General features: G+C 44.0%; 1 protein-coding gene across 3 annotated transcripts in view; it reads right to left on the bottom strand.

Moving 5' to 3' along the window:
* The window catches only part of kalrna (kalirin RhoGEF kinase a), a 584,657-nt gene that overhangs the window by 438,118 nt on the left and 129,795 nt on the right, over window positions 1–16,744 (bottom strand). The window lies entirely within an intron of this gene.

Raw genomic sequence — 16,744 nt, forward strand, 5'->3', positions numbered from 1 at the left:
AGACATCAGTACAACTAAAGCAATTTGCAGGGGAATAGCTACCTTGTAATAAAAAGGAACTGCAGACGTTTACATCAACGATAAACACAAAATGCTGCTGTAACTTAGCAGATCAGGCAGCATCTCTGAAAAAAATGGATAGGTATGAATAGGTAATGAAATGTCACCTATCCATTTTCTCCAGATATGGTGCCTGAATAGCTATTGTGTTTTGGCTTTGCAACAGACATTCCATCTTGTTTGCTCATGCAGCGGCAAGAATGCGTTGATGAAAGTGCATCTGTAGATTTCACAAATCAATAAATTATCGTGTAACTAAAGTAACAGTTAAGATAAGCAGAAGTCAGCACTGCAGAATATGGAACAACTGAAAAACTAGTTCTGATTAATATATACATATAAATGAGCAAATTTTAAAAGTAAAAGAACATTGGTTTATTAATGTATATGTCATGCCACATATTTGCTTCATCCCATAATTCTCCATGCAAGATATTCCCAATATTTTGCATTGGGTTAGTGAAGAGAAGTGAAGTGACTAGAGCAAAAGTGATGCTGCCCACAGATCTCAACACTACCTAGCTAATATAGTTTAGTTTAGAGATACAGCGCGGAAACAAGTCCTTCGGCCCACCGAGTCCGCACCGAGCGCACATTAACACTACCTTCCACATACTAGGGTCAATTTACACTTATACCAAGCCAATTAACCTACAAACCTGTACGTCTTTGGAGTGTGTGAGGAAACCGAAGATTTTGGAGACAACCCACGCGAACACAGGGAGAGCGTACAAACTCCGTACAGACAGCACCCGTAGTCGGGATCAAACCCGGGCACCAACTCTACCGCTGCGCCACCGTGCCGTGGAATAATTGTAAAAATGTCTTAGCAAACATCTGCGAGGAGATTGACTGTTTAATGTTTTGGCCTCAAAATGAAAACAGGAAAGTGAAGGGTTTTTTTTCCATTTCTTTTACTCTGAAACTCCAGACCTGCAAATGTCAAGCAGACTACTGGAAAAAGACTAATGGGCTTAACACAGCATGGAAAACTAGCTTGTACTAGAGTCAGATGTTATGCAGCAGTTTGGAAACTCTGTGGTTAAATTAGGTGCTTTCCAATGCATTTTCAACAGAAATATTTAACATTTATTTTTTCAGTAAAACTCCAACTATCTGCCATCTAACTGTTTGGAAATCCCAATAGTTCAACATCTGGCTCAATGAGGGGTCGGAAGAAGGGTCTTGACCCGAAATGTCACCTATTCATGTTCTCCAGAGATGCTGTCGGACCCACTGAGTTACTGCAGCACTTTGTGTCCTTCAGTGATTAAGCTGTTTCCCCTGCTCCTGATAAATTCACCATGGATCTATTCCCTTGTTTCTTTGTAATCTCACGGAAGCCCTGTTACTTTGGCTCTTTTAGCTTTACCAGGACCTCATCCCAGGCTCCTTATAAATTCAGCAGGGCCCCGTTTCCAGCACTTCTAATAAATTCAAGAAGGCCCCAGCCCACTGCTCCTGTGGCACATGTCAGGACTCCCATTACATTAAACTTGCCGCTTTTTATCCCACATTCTCTTTAAACATGCCAGGTTCACTGAAAAATGTATTATTCTGCTGTGTGACATCAAACAAAAGTGAATTAAAAGGGATAGGGCAATTTATACATAATATTCCGTAGTCCAGAAAGTCTGCCAAGTTGGCACCAAGCAAGGATAACAATAATGTAGTTTCACTCTAAAGTGTGAAATTGGAAGCTACAGTTGATTGATTGATTGATACTTCATTGTCACATATACTTGGTACAGCGAAATTATTTGTTTTGTATACAATACACAAGTACGCAAAAAATTGCCTCGTATAGGGCGCCGACAATGTTACAAAAGTATCCCTCTTCCTCTTGCCCCCCCCCCCCCCCACTGAGTCCCTCTTTGTTCTTGGCCATCCTCCCATGCCGGGTCCCTCTTTCTCACATCAGTGTGAAGAACGGAGTTCTTCGGTCAGGTAATTTCCCCCCACTGATGGGGCCTGACCTGCTGAGTTCCTCCACCACTTTGCTTTTTTTCAGATTGCTTTGCAGATTCCAGCATCTGCAGTTTCTTGCATCTACAGTTTCTCAACAGGTTGAAAGGTTTATGCAAAAAAACCGACAAAAATATATCTTTCATAATTTGTGGCACACAAATATCCACAAGCAATATCTTGCCTTAGACTCCCTTGTCATGAAGTGAAACATCTCCCCAGGCCATATCAGCAGCATTAAACAGAAACCAAATTTTGTTATGATTTGTTTCAATACAAGCAAGCCAAATGGCTTTAAAAATGACACAAATTGCCCAGATTGGTTCAATAAGTTGGCACCAAAAAATTCCCACACACCCCTCGTCCGGGGTTCAGGGGCCCCAACAACTATCAAAAAAGATCCCTGTTCTTCCATTGTCACATATACTTTGTACAGCAAAATTATTTGTTTTTGTATACAATACACAAGTACGCAAAAAATTGCTCGTAATAGGGCGCCGACAATGTTACAAAAGTATCCCTCTTGCCCCCCCCTTGCCCCCCCCCACCCCCCCCCCCCCCCCCCCACTGAGTCCCTCTTTGTTCTTGGCCATCCTCCCACGCCGGGTCCCTCTTTCTCACATCAGTGTGAAGAACGGAGTTCTTCGGTCAGGTAATTTCCCCCCACTGATGGGGCCTGACCTGCTGAGTTCCTCCACCACTTTGCTTTTTTTCAGATTGCTTTGCAGATTCCAGCATCTGCAGTTTCTTGCATCTACAGTTTCTCAACAGGTTGAAAGGTTTATGCAAAAAAACCGACAAAAATATATCTTTCATAATTTGTGGCACACAAATATCCACAAGCAATATCTTGCCTTAGACTCCCTTGTCATGAAGTGAAACATCTCCCCAGGGCATATCAGCAGCATTAAACAGAAACCAAATTTTGTTATGATTTGTTTCATCAATACAAGCAAAGCAAAATGCTTAAAATGACACAAATTGCCCAGATTGGTTCAATCATTTTAAAAATTATCTTGGAAACAAAAATATGAAAAACATTTTTGTGTAACATATAAACATTTTTCACAAAGAATTGCAGGTGTTGGAATCTTGAGCAAAACACAAAGTGCTGGAGGAACTCAGTGGGTTAGGCAGCATCTGCGGATGGAATGGATAGCTAATATTTTGGGTGGAGACCCTTCTTCTGACAGGTAGTAGTGGGGAGGGATAAATCAGGAAAAGAGGAGGGGGGGGAGGGCGTACAAAACCTGGCAAGTGATAGGTGGATACAGGTGAGGGGAGATTCTGAATGGCAGATAGGTGTAGTAAGTGACAGAGACCAGAGGTGAAAAGAAGATAAAGGGTATAAGGAAAGGAGAAGTAGAAGGAAATATAAAGCCAGATGGAGGGATATAGGTAGAAGGGGATGGAGGGAGAGAGGGGCGGGGGGGGAGGTGGATAAAAGGGAAATTAAGGCTCCGGGTTGGAAGATGAAGGCGACACAGTGGCGGTGGTAGAGTTGCTGCCTTGCAGCGCCAGAGATCCAGGTTCAATCCTAACTATGGGTGCTGTCTGTACAAATGAGCAAGTTTGTACGTTCTCCCTGTCACCGTGTGGGTTTTCTCCAGGAGTTCCGATTTCATCCCACACTCCAAAGACGTACAGGTTTGTATGATAATTGGCTTCTGTAAATTTTCCCTAGTGTGTAGGATAGCGCTAGTGTACGGGGTGATCGCTGGTCGGCGTGGACTGTGTGCCAAAGGACCGGTTTTCATGCTATATCGTTAAACTCTAAAGTGAAGTCTAAAGAGTGAACCAAGGACAGGAAAGGAGTAGGGTGAGGGGGTGCAGTGTGGGGACATGTGTATGGACTGGTGTGGGAGTGGGTAGAGTGCACAGGGAAGAGAGAGGAGTCGGGGGGTATTTTTTGAAATTGGAGTATTCAATGTTTGACAAAACTGTACTAGCATTAGGAAAACAAATCGAAAGATTCAGAGAGTTTGCAATGATTGTTTAAAATGACTCTCTGGAGACATCATTATAAGTATGCATGATTGTATTTACCAATTATGCTTAAAACATTGGACATTGCCCTGAACATTGAAAGTACAGGTGACTTATTTTAATCGGTATTGTTAACATTGAGACAGGCAGAAAATTGATTTTGGCTCCATTGTCTGTTGTATGTGAGTGACATGCCAACAAATGAGGCCCCAACTTCCAGATAGATCTATATCTTTGGTTAACCAAACATGCTTTCACGTTAACTTTTAGCTCACAAATTTGAAGGTTTAGCAGAAAAGCTTCATTTCTCTTTTTAAATGTTTATACATTATCAGTTGAGTTTCTTTCTGCTCGACCTCAATCTTGATACAATTGTAGTGCGAATGTGATTGAATCTTCATGGCACAGATTGTACTGAACTGCTAGTTAAAGGCATTAGATGGCTAAAGGGCATGTCCCACCAGCATGCGATTGCATGCCTCTAGCGCGACCAAACGTGGTTGCTTGAGGCCGGTCCCAATTCGAACCGCGGAGGCGTATGGAGTTGTGCGGGGCTGGTCCCAACATCATACTCAGCAATCAGCTGGGCAGGAGGCGGGCCGACTGAATTCGGACGTAGCACGGCGTCGGGCAGTGACGTCATCTCCGCAACGCCACGCGCTAGGCATACGCCATCATGATGCTGCGTAAAACATCAAGATGCTGCGTACGACGTCAAGACGCTGCGTACGACGTCAAGACGCTGCGTACACCCTCAATGCGCCAGACAGTGCAAGATTTTTGGAGCATCACGCGATGTCGGGACCAGCCCTGCACAACTCCATACGCCTCCGCGCTTGGAAGTGGGACCAGCCGTACGTCTCAAGCGACCACGGTTGGTCGCGCTAGACGCATGGAATCAGGTTGTTCCTCACCAACACTAGCTACTTTGATCGTTTCATGACTTCTGTTTGACTGAATGTCTCATGTCCAGAAGATAGACACAAAATTGTTCAATGGTTCTATGGTCCTTTATCGTCACATGTACCGAGGTACAGTGAAATTTGATTAACCATACAGTCATCCCAAAAAAGCAACAAGATACAAAACTACGTAAAGATTAAATATAAACAGCCACCACAATGGCTTGTGTGAATCCCTAGGGGACACAGCATAAGCGGAGACCCACAGCCAAACAGTTCAATGTCCGGGCCATACACATGCTCTTACACAGTGATGAGACGAGAGTTGTACCGACCGCTGTCACTCTCTCTGCAGTCCCTGTCCGCCCGAACAGCCAGAACGCCATCCACACTCGCATCAAACTCCAGGATGTTCTTATGGCGCGATGTCCCCGCAAACACCAAGATCACTACACTTACGGCACTCCCTCCGAGTCCCCACCAGTGCATACAGCACGTCCATCTTGTTTTTCGGCGATGTCACATTCCCCACTGTGATGGAAGGCAAATAACTTTTACCTTCTTCCTTCTTTTCTCCCGCGTTTGGGGCGATCGAAACATCCGCAGTTGGGGCGATCGAGGCTCCCGCAGTCGGTAATCGAAGCCCCCCCGTAATGAGCCGATCGAGGCTCCCGCAATCGGTAATCGAAGCCCCCAGTAATGGGCCGATCGAGGCTCCCGCAATCGGGGCAGTCGAAGCTCCTGCGGTTGGAGCTCCCGGTCGATCGCTAACAAAAGGAAAAAGTTGCATCTCCGTCGAGGGGAGGGATTAAAAAAAGGTTTCCCCAACCCCCCCCCCCTGCACTCACATAATACAAAATCTAAAGATCCACTAAAAAATACAATTAAAACAGACTAAAATCAACAAAAGAAGAAAGGGACAAGGCAGGCGGTTAGCGAGGCTGCCACTTTCAGCGCTACCCGGTGGTAACAGTAGAGTAACTCAGCGGGTCAGGCAACATCTTTGGAGAAAAGGAATAGGTTCAACCATCTGACCTTTTCCACTCCCCTTGCCTAAAAACCTATCCCTTTTCTCTCGAGATGCTGCCTGACCCGCTGAGTTACTCCAGCATTTTGTGTCTATCTTTGATGTAAACTAGCGTCTGCAGTTCCTTCCCACACATTTTGTCTGATGTCCAGTCTTGATTGAAATAAAGCTTCCTTTAGCAAAGATCAGGAGAGTACGAGACCATTACATTCACTGACTGTTACAAACTCCTGCCACTATCTTCGTCTCTATACCTGACCAATACCCTCAGGATCAATCAGACTGTTTCCCAACCTCTATCATTTTAAAGCTCTGAATTCATTCAACATCAGACATTCCCCTTCTTTTGTTGCACTTTTCTCAATTTCAGGAAATTCCCTCTGAATCCCCCTGTTTTGTTCTTTTCTCCACTCTTTAAGAATCTTATTAAAATACTCCTCTGGCAAAGTTTTTAGATGTATTTCCTCATCTCCCCTCTGGCATGGATTCTCTTACATCTTCCTACTTTTGTAATGAACATTTAAAAATCTTAACTGTGTTACATGGGTAAAGAATAATTAAGTGTTGTTCCCAGCATGTTATTCCAAACTTATAATGGATCATAATTAATTTATTATGGCACTGATATTTCTTATTATTGAGAGCAATAACAGAAGAGTCCCAGTAGAACCAAAGAATAATGTTAGCATGGAAATAGTATAGAAAATAGCAATGAAGAGGTTGGTAATAAAATATAACAATGTCGGGCTTAATTGTTTGAACATACTGGTACTTCAATTGGATTAACAAAATAAAAAAGAAAACATAAAACAGTAAATTAATTAAACTCAATCTGAAATATCCAGAAACATGAAAGGTATATTTACTATTAATGCTTCTTGTCAAGTGCTAACATATTTGTACAGTGGTTGATTTGCATTGTGTAGGAAGGAACTGCAGATGCTGGTTTCAACCGAAGAAAAGACACAAAATACTGGAGTGACTCAGCTGGACAAGCAGCATTTCTGGAGAAAAGGGGTGGCTGACATTTTGGGACGAGACCCTTCTTCAGACTGATGTCAGGAGAGAGGGATTATACATAGATAAGGAAGTGCAAGGTGTGATAACAGGACAAAGGAGATGGAGATCAAGGAAAATATAGAATAGATCATTGGTAGACAAAAATGCTGGAGAAACTCAGAGAGTGAGGCAGCATCGATGGAGCAAAGGAAATAGGCAAAGTTGTCTATTGTTAGCTTATTGTTAGCTAGAATAGATCAGTTAGCTGGGAGAAGGTAACAACAAAGCAAACAGAGATAAAATGTAGTCGGAGACAGTCAGACTGGTCGGAGAACTGGGAACGGTGGAGAGAGAGGGAAAGCAATGGTTACATGAAGTTAGAAAAGTAAATGTTCATATTGCTGGACAATTTGTATTGTCTAGCTTGGGGCCTGAATATTACAGCATTTGAATCACATTATCACATTTTTAGAAATTATTTGGCTTTGTCAAAAAGAACAATACGTTTGTGTCAAAATTTCTGTCAACCATACCTAAATTTAATGAAATTTAGTAATTATCTGCAGAATATATCTTCAAATATGGATATTAAATTGTACGAGGCGATATGTATTAAATAAAATAGAGCCTCCTTTTCAGCCCTTTCATTCAATTGCTTCTCAAAATCATTCCTAAATTTGATGTAGCGCAAGTGGATTTTAAATTCCAAGAAAAGATGAGCTTAGATCAGATTCAACGTTACGATTTTACAGATCTGAACATGAATCGCGAGCTCGCATTGCTGGTTTTAATAGAGATAGGTCTAGGAGACACATTAGCAGGATTTGTATTGAAACATATAAGAATATTAAGGGGTTGGAAACATGTTCCCGATGTTGGGGGAGTCCAGAACCAGGGCCACAGTTTAAGAATAAGGGGTAGGCCATTTAGAACGGAGATGAGGAAACACTTTTTCATACAGAGAGTTGTGAGTGTGGAATTCTCTGCCTCAGAGGGCGGTGGAGGTCGGTTCTCTGGATACTTTCAAGAGAGAGCTAGATAGGGCTCTTGAAGATAGTGGAGTCAGGGGATATGGGGAGGAGGCAGGAACAGGGTACTGATTGTGGATGATCAGCCATGATCACATTGAATGGCGGTGCTGGCTTGAAGGGCCTAATGGCCCACTCCTGCACTTATTGTCTATTGCAGTGCACGGTAGAAAGCATAGTGATTGGTTGCATCACAGCCTGGTTAGGCAACTCAAACACACAGGAACAAAGGGGACTACAGAAAGTGATGGTCATTGGCCAGTCCATCACAGGCACTGACCTCCCCACCATGGATCTATTGTCGACACTGCCTAAAACAGGCAACCAGTATCATCAAATAACGCCACCACTCTGGCCACTGCCTCATTTTGTTGCTATCATTGGGAAGAAGGTAGAGGAGCATGAAAACCATGACCGCCAGGTTCAAGAGCAGCCTCTTTCCAACAAACATCACGCTCATGAACACTGCACAACACTAACCACTATCTCTGCAATTATAATCGTCTGTGGACCGTGTCTTTGGTTGCACTACAGATTTTGGTTTTGCACTATAATGGTTACTTCATATTCCGGTTATTAATTCATTATATTATTGATTATTATATATTTATCTGTGTGTTACAGCATTAATGGGGCCATTAAGCTGTGGAAAGTAAGAATTTCATTGTTCCATTGCCGGTACATATGACAATTATACACTCGTCACTTTTGATTCCTGTCTACACCACTGAAAAATAATCAATGTTTTGGACCCAAGCCACAAACTTTCATTGATTTTGTCTTACTGTTGCTTCACTTACACTTATACTCTATAATAAGAAAACTCAAGTCATCTGTACATTTGACCTATAACTTTCCGCATATGTTAGAATAAAATCAATGATTTTGCTGCAGCTTTATCAGTCATTCAGACTTCCGTCTGCATTCAACTCAATCCATTTTAAATCAATAAGTCATCAAAAGTGGTATTTCCTTAATGTCAGCTCATGAGCAAGGCAATGGTAACCATATCTGTTTGACATTGATCTACAGGATGCAGAGGAAGTTACTCATGAAATAATAGAAGGCCCAATTCAGAATTTGCAATCAAAAGATAGTTTTATTGGTGTTTCCTATAATCCATCTGGGTTACAAACGTCTGACCTATGGACCAGCCTAGAAGCTCCCATAACATTATTAAATTTGAAAGCCCGATGTACATATGTACTTTCATCCTACAAATGGCAGCACTTGTTTCCACTCTTTCTACACTTTTAACAATTGTTTTTTCCCCTTAAGACCATAAGACATTGGAGCAAAATGTGGCTATTCGGCTCATGTAGACTACTCCACCATTCAATCATGGCTGATCAAAATTTTCCCTCTCAACCCAATTCTCCTGCCTATTCCTCGTAACCTTTGACCCACTTACTAATCAAGAATCTATTAATTTCTGCTTTTAAAATGCTCAACAAATTGGCCTCCACAGCCGTCTGTGGCAATGAATTCCACAGAATCACTACCTGCTGGCTAAAAAAATTCCTCCTTGTCTCTATTCTAAAGATACTTATTTTTATTCTGAAGCTGCACCCTCTGATCTTAGACTCTCCCACTATTGGAAACATCCTCTCCATACCCACTCTATCTCAGCCTTTCTCATTAGTCTTATGAACTATTAATACCATTTATTACAATAAAATGAATGCATGGTTACTAGATTTAGTGATTTGTGTGCATTTTTCCAACATGGACAAAATTGACACAGACATTTGCAACAGTGGCAGCCGTTCGTTACCTGGTGGCCTGTCACTAGCTAATTCTGAAATGCAGAACATCTTGCATTTGCACAGCAATTCTAATGTAGCAAAACGTATCAAGGTGATTTACAGAAGTTTAATCATCACCACTGAACCAGGTGAAGTAACTCAAAACTTGGTCAGGGTTCTCAGGGAGAGCAAGAGTTTAATTTTGGGAGACTATTCCAGGGCATCACGTTTTACAGTTGTTTCTGATGGCCTCCAACAGTGAATTAAACGAAGCAGAGTGTTGTGGCAGAGGAAGAATGTGCTTGGTTTTGTGCCAGAGGCAGAAATGTAATTGGAGAATTTCAAACAGAAATTACATAAAAAGGTGGACACAAATTTGGGAGGAAAAGCCATAAACTACATCTTTGGAAAGGGGAGTTGGAGATGGAGTGGTAGTTTGCAGACGCAGAGAGGTAAAGAGAGATTTATATTTATGAAAAGATGATGAATGATTTTATAATAGAGCAGGAGGCTCACATAAACAACATCAACCATCAGCAACAAGAAATGAATATGCATAGTCAGCAATTTTATGAGACAAATGGCACAGAATCTTAGGTAGAAACATAATGATGACCAACATGATTTTCAGGATGTACAGAATTTCATTTTTCTTTGCTAAAATATTCTAAATGTAAAACGTTGGTTTTCTGTGTGTAGTTCGGGTCTGTGTGTGAAATGAAGAACATTCGCACCCTAGGAGCAGTGCAAATAAATTCCCCAGTCTGACTTTATGGGAGGGCTGTACTCTGAGGAAAAATTGAGTAGGAGTGCCGACACTCAATGGAATTGAGAAAAGGGAGACGCTATTTCAATGAGGTACACACTATCCAGTGATTAGTGTAGGAAATGAATGGCTTTTCTCTCCAATTGAAGAGCCACCACTCAAGACTGAGTGGAGGATTTTCTTTAAAGTTGTAAGTCTTTGAAATGATCAATTGAATGCCTGGTCATTAGATACATTGAAAGGCGAGATCAATATTTGGACCCAAGGGGAATTAGAGGATCTGGGGACTGCTTGTGAAAATATGGAAGGCACAGAATTAGTAATAATCTTATTGAAAGATTGAGCAATTGAAAGATTATATGACCTTTTCCAGATTCTTGTTCTTAGGTTGCTAAATAATAACCAAATCAATCATTTAATTTTGATGAAACAAGCTCAAATTATTGTATAAAATTGCAAACTATTTGCAGAAGCAAGTTACAAACTTTTATTTTAAATTACCAAATAGACAAATGTTCATAAACACAGAGCATTTGTGTGGTTTTGGTTTAGAGATACAGTGTGGAAACAGGCCCTTCGGCCCATCAAGTGCCGACTCATGTACTTGTTCGATCCTACACACCAAGGTCAAATTACAGAAGCCAATTCACCTACAAACCTGCATGTCTTTGGAATCTGGGAGGAAACCAAAGCACCTGGAGGAAACCCACACAGTCCCAGATGGAAAATACAAACTGTTGCACACTCTACCACTGTGCTGCCACTGATATTGTTAATTTGTCACAGCACTGTGTATCTTAACTAAATTTTACAACCTATTCATACTCGCTCAACATTTCAATCAAATAGATATTATAAACTATTCACCAGTTGTTAAATGGTCCTTTTCATCATGTCAATAAATATTTTTCTGTTTTTGACTGTCAAAGAAATTAAGCAACATTAGCTTTTTTCTTGCACACAATCTCTATTAGCATATTGAAAAAGAAAAGGATCCAGCAGCAATGTTAAGAAAAATGTGTTCATAGCAACGTTGCTCTTTGATCCTTCGTTGTCGGCACTTCATATCATTGCGAAGCAGAAGTCACCAAACTTTAGATTGTTCACCCACTAATAGGGAACGTGAGTTGCGTTTAGACCGTCGTGAGACAGGTTAGTTTTCCCCCACTGATGATATGTTGGTGCAATAGTAATCCTGTTCAGTACGAGAGGATCTACAGGTTCGGACATTTGGTGTAAGTGCTTGGCTGAGGAGCCAATGATACGAAGCTACCATCCGCGGGATTATGACTGAATGCCGCTATGTCAGAATCCTGCCTAAACGTAATGATACTCAAGCGCCACAGCTCGCTTGTAGCCTGGGAGAACGGGCTGCAGTTCTGTGTGGCAATCGGCGTGAAGTGCTGCTGGCGTGGAGTGCGGACAGGCGTGCGTTGTCTCTCACCCGTTTAACACACCCTATGTTCGTGGTGCTAAAATATTTGTAGACGAGCTGATTCTGGCTCAGGGTTTTGTATGTAGCAGAACAGCTACCTCTCTGTGATCTAATGAAAGTCATCTCTCAAACCAGAAAGGGTAGCACAGTGGTGCGATGATAGAGTTGCTGCCCTATAATGCCAGGGACCTGGCTTCAATCTTGACCACGGGTATTGCCTGTACGTAGTTTGTACAGTCTCTCTGCGACTATGTTGGTTTTCTGCCAGTGCTTCGGTTTCATCCCACATTCCAAAGACGTGCAGGTAAGTTAATTGTAGGTTAATTGGCTTCTGTAAATGGTCCCTAGTGTGGAGGGTAGAACTTGTTTATGAGTGATTATTGGTAGGCTTGGACTCGGCAGGCCGAAGTGCCTGTTCTACACTGTATCTCTGAACTAAAAAAGAGCTTACAAATATCATCGCCTTTTCTTAGAAAATATCTTAAATTGGTTTGCAGTCCATGAGCTTCTCACAAGTGCAATTATTGTGGTGTATATCTAATCAAATCAATAATTAGCACTCCATTATCGCTCTTACGCTGCCACTTATAAATAACCAGTCATTTTAGTATGCAGCCTTTTTACTGCTTCCTTCTTTGGGAGATAAAGAACAACCAAATTAATAATTAAAGTAGTTAATGATATGAATGTTTAAAACATTAGAATATTGCCTGTGTGTATCGCAGTCTACATGACCAGATGACATTTTAGACAGCAACTTCGTATAGAGATTTGTCAGAGTGCTGAATGCAACTCATTTTCTTTGAGTCAAACATCCTGTGGTGCTTAAATTAGCATTCGCAGCATGGTACGAGGCAGCAATTCTGTCAATTTGTCTCAATTTTAGACAATCTAGTTTTTTTTAAAGACTTCCTTTGTAGTAACTTGTTTCATTTGTTTATTAATGGGGGAGGAGGGGGGGGAGAAGGGGGGGGGGGGAAAGGGGGGGGGGGGAGGGGGGGGGGAGGGGGGGGAAGGGGGGGGGGGGTGGGGGGAAGGGGGGGGAGGGGGGGGGGGGGGGACGGGGTGGGGGGGAGGAAGGGGGGGGAGAAGGGGGGGGGAGGGGGGGAGGGGGGGGGAGAAGGGGGGGGAGAAGGGGGGGGGAGAAGGGGGGGGGAGCGGGGGGGGAAGGGGGGGGGAAGGGGGGGGGAGAGTGGTGGGGAGAGGATGGGGGCAGCGGGGGAGAGAGGGATGGGGAGGGGGGGGGGGGGGAGAGGGGGGGGGAGGGGGGGGGGGGAAGGGTGGGGGAGAGGGTTGGGGGGGAGGGGGAGAAGGAGTGGAGACACTTTTAAGAAGTATAATAATAAAGTTAGCGGGCATTTTACCTACCGGTAGGTCTTTCTAGGTCGTGAAACTCCAATGAGCCAATCAAAATGCCCGGTCAGCGATGGAGATTGCCTACGGCTGCCTTCGAGTGCCTGGAAATAAATAGTGACTACACTCCACTGCACTACGAGTGAAAAAGACCAATACCGACCAAATTTTACTTGCGGAAAAATGTTCAAATTCCCGAAAATATTTTCGCGACCTAGCCGAGGCCGCGAGTAGGCGGGAACCTCCCTCGATCATGAAGGAGAGTTCCACCCACCTCATACAACCTCGTAGGACCACGTGTCGACCATGCTGCGAGTTTGAGTCCAGGGAAAACTCTTATAAAAGCGCAGCATAGGTTGCCCAAGTGGGACAGGCCCTTTATTCCAATGCATACTCTATTAAATGCTATTCAATATTTACATAGAAACATTATTCCCTCGTCACACATGTCCTAGGCAGCTAAACCTGTTCACTCTACACATTTTCTAAAATACAATCTTTTTTCAATTACATACTAATAATTTCATGCAGCGTAATCCCGGAAAAACACAGATAGAATTCTAACCAAATAAAGATCCGAGCATCACTTTCAATTGATCAACTCTCAATCTTTAATTCTAATTTTAAAACTTTGAATTTATGTAATCAATTTCAATAAACAAATAATTACAGAACTTTAATTGCTTTGTGTACAGTTATAGATGTTATCTCTTTTATGAATACATCCATATTGAAGACTGGATGCATCATAGAAACATAGAAATTAGGTGCAGGAGTAGGCCATTCGGCCCTTCGAGCCTGCACCGCCATTCAATATGATCATGGCTGATCATCCAACTCAGCATCACTGTATGGTTTGGGAACAGCTCCATGCAAGAACGTGTAGAGAATTGTGGACACAGCCCAGACCATCCCTTCGTTTGACTCTATTTACACCTTGCGCTGCCTCAGCAAGGCCACCAGCATAATCAAGGATGAGTCGCACCCCAACCACTCCCTCTTCTCCACTCTCTCATTGGGCGAAAACTATAGAATTGTTAAAACGCGCACCTCCAGATTCAGGGAAAGTTTCTTCCCAGCTGTTATCTGTACACTGAGGATGGCTTGATTGTAATCATGTATTGTCTTTCTGCTGACTGGTTAGCACGCAACAAAAGCTTTCACTGTACCTCAGTACACGTGACAAACTAAATTAAACTGACTAATATTTAATTCTAATGTCAACAAGAATGATTCAAACTAAAACATATAAGATACTATTATCCCACTGATGATCTTCAACATACAATAATAATGTTTAATTAACTGGTTATTGGCGGAGCGAATCTCTTCCTTCTCAACTGACAAATTTGCATTGCTATGATTCTTTGGGTTACATCCTTATCAAGGAATATCTGTTATGTTCTGTAACTTGCTAATCTGGCAGTAAGTTTCTCCTTGCCTTTCCGGTAAATCTTCCAGAATCTACAGATTCCACCTTTCAGTAGATTGATCTGGTGTAAGGAACGTAACTTTGCTAATGTTATAATGAAAATGCAAACCAAGCAGTCAAAACAGTTTAAGAGGGAACTGCAGATGCTGGAGTCGAAGGTTACACAAAAAAGCTGGGAGATCAGCGGGTGCAGCAGCATCTATGGAGCAAGGAAATAGGCAACGTTTCGGGCCGAAACCCTTCTTCAGATGATCGGGGGCGGGGGTCCCACAAGAAAGGGAAAAGGAGGAGGATCTCGATGGACACAAGCTGAGGAAGGGGAGGATCAGCAAGGACTTTTCCTCCCCCACCCCCCTAACTTGTGGCCCCTGCTCTTCCCCACCCACACCACAGCCCTCTTGTGTTTCACCACCCCCCCACCACAATTGCCTTCCTCCGGCCCCAAACCCCCATCCCTGCCATGTGTTCACCATCCCCCCCCCCGACCTCCCCCTCTCCAACACCGAACGGTCTGTCCTCAACAGAGGTCTTACCTTTGTCCCCCTCCGTTACCTCAATGAATTCCGCGCCCACCACGACTTGGTGCGCTTCTACCGTCGCCTCCGCCTCACAGAGTACTTCCATGGGAAGGAGTCCTCGCCCATCACTGATGACCCCTTTTCCTGTCTCCAACGCACCCCCTCCTCGTGGAACCCCCCTCGTGGCCAATTTCCGGCATTAGAACTTTTTATCAATAACTGCCGTCGCGACATCAACCGCCTCAACTTCTCCACTCCCCTGTCTCACTCCAATCTCTCACACATGAATCTTTCCGCAACAACCCAGATGGTTATCAAACCCGCTGACAAGGGAGGTGCCGTGGTAGTCTGGCGCGCCGATCTCTACAAAGCTGAGGCCACGCGCCAACTATCGGACACCTCCTCCTACTTACCCCTGGACCATGACCCCACTGACGAGCACCAGGCCACCATCTCCAGCACCATCACCAACTTCATCCACTCCAATGCCCTACCCGACCGAGCCTCCAACCTCATCGTTCCCCAGACCCGCACAGCCCGATTTTACCTTCTCCCTAAAATCCACAAACCTGACTGTCCCGGAAGACCCATTGTCTCTGCCTGTTCGTGCCCCACCAAAACTCATTTCCAAATACCTTGACTCCATCCTATCACCCTTGGTTAAATCCCTCCCTACCTATGTTCAAGACACCTCAGACACTCTCCGTCGTCTCCGCGCATTCAATTCTCTAGGCCCTCACCCCCTCATCTTCACCATGGACGTCCAATCACTCTACACCTCCATCCCCCACCATGATGGTCTCATAGCCCTCCGGTTCTTCCTCGACCAGAGAAGCAACCCAGCCACTGACACTCTCCTCCGCCTAGCGGAGCTGGTCCTTACCCTCAATAACTTCACGTTCGACTCCTCCCATTTCCTCCAAATACAAGGCGTAGCTATGGGCACACGCATGGGCCCCAGCTATGCCTGCCTATTTGTAGGTTACGTCGAGCAATCCCTGTTCAATACATACCAGGGCCCCATCCCCGACCTCTACCTCCGCTACATCGACGACTGCTTTGGTGCCACCTCCTGCACCCGCACACAACTGACTGACTTCATCCACTTCACCACTAAATTCCATCCGGCACTCAAATACACCTGGACCATTTCCGACACTTCCCTACCATTCCTTGACCTCACTATCTCCATTGCAGGTGATAGACTTCTGACCGACATACACTACACACCCACTGACTCCCATGGCCAGCTGGACTACACTTCTTCCCACCCTGCCTCCTGTAAGGACTCCATCCCCTACTCCCAACCGTCTACGCCGCATCTGCTCCACGGATGAGGCGTTCCACACCAGGACATCTGAAATGTCCTCATTATTCAGGGAACGGGGGTTCCCCTCCTCCACCATAAATGAGGCCCGCACCAGGGTCTCTTCCATACCCCGCAACACTGCTCTCTCTCCCCATCCCCGCACTCGCAACAAGGGCCGAGTCCCCCTAGTCCTCACCTTTCACCCCACCAGCCGTCACA

The sequence above is a fragment of the Leucoraja erinacea genome, chromosome 7, assembly GCF_028641065.1.
Source record: "Leucoraja erinacea ecotype New England chromosome 7, Leri_hhj_1, whole genome shotgun sequence".
Classification (NCBI taxonomy): domain Eukaryota; kingdom Metazoa; phylum Chordata; class Chondrichthyes; order Rajiformes; family Rajidae; genus Leucoraja; species Leucoraja erinaceus.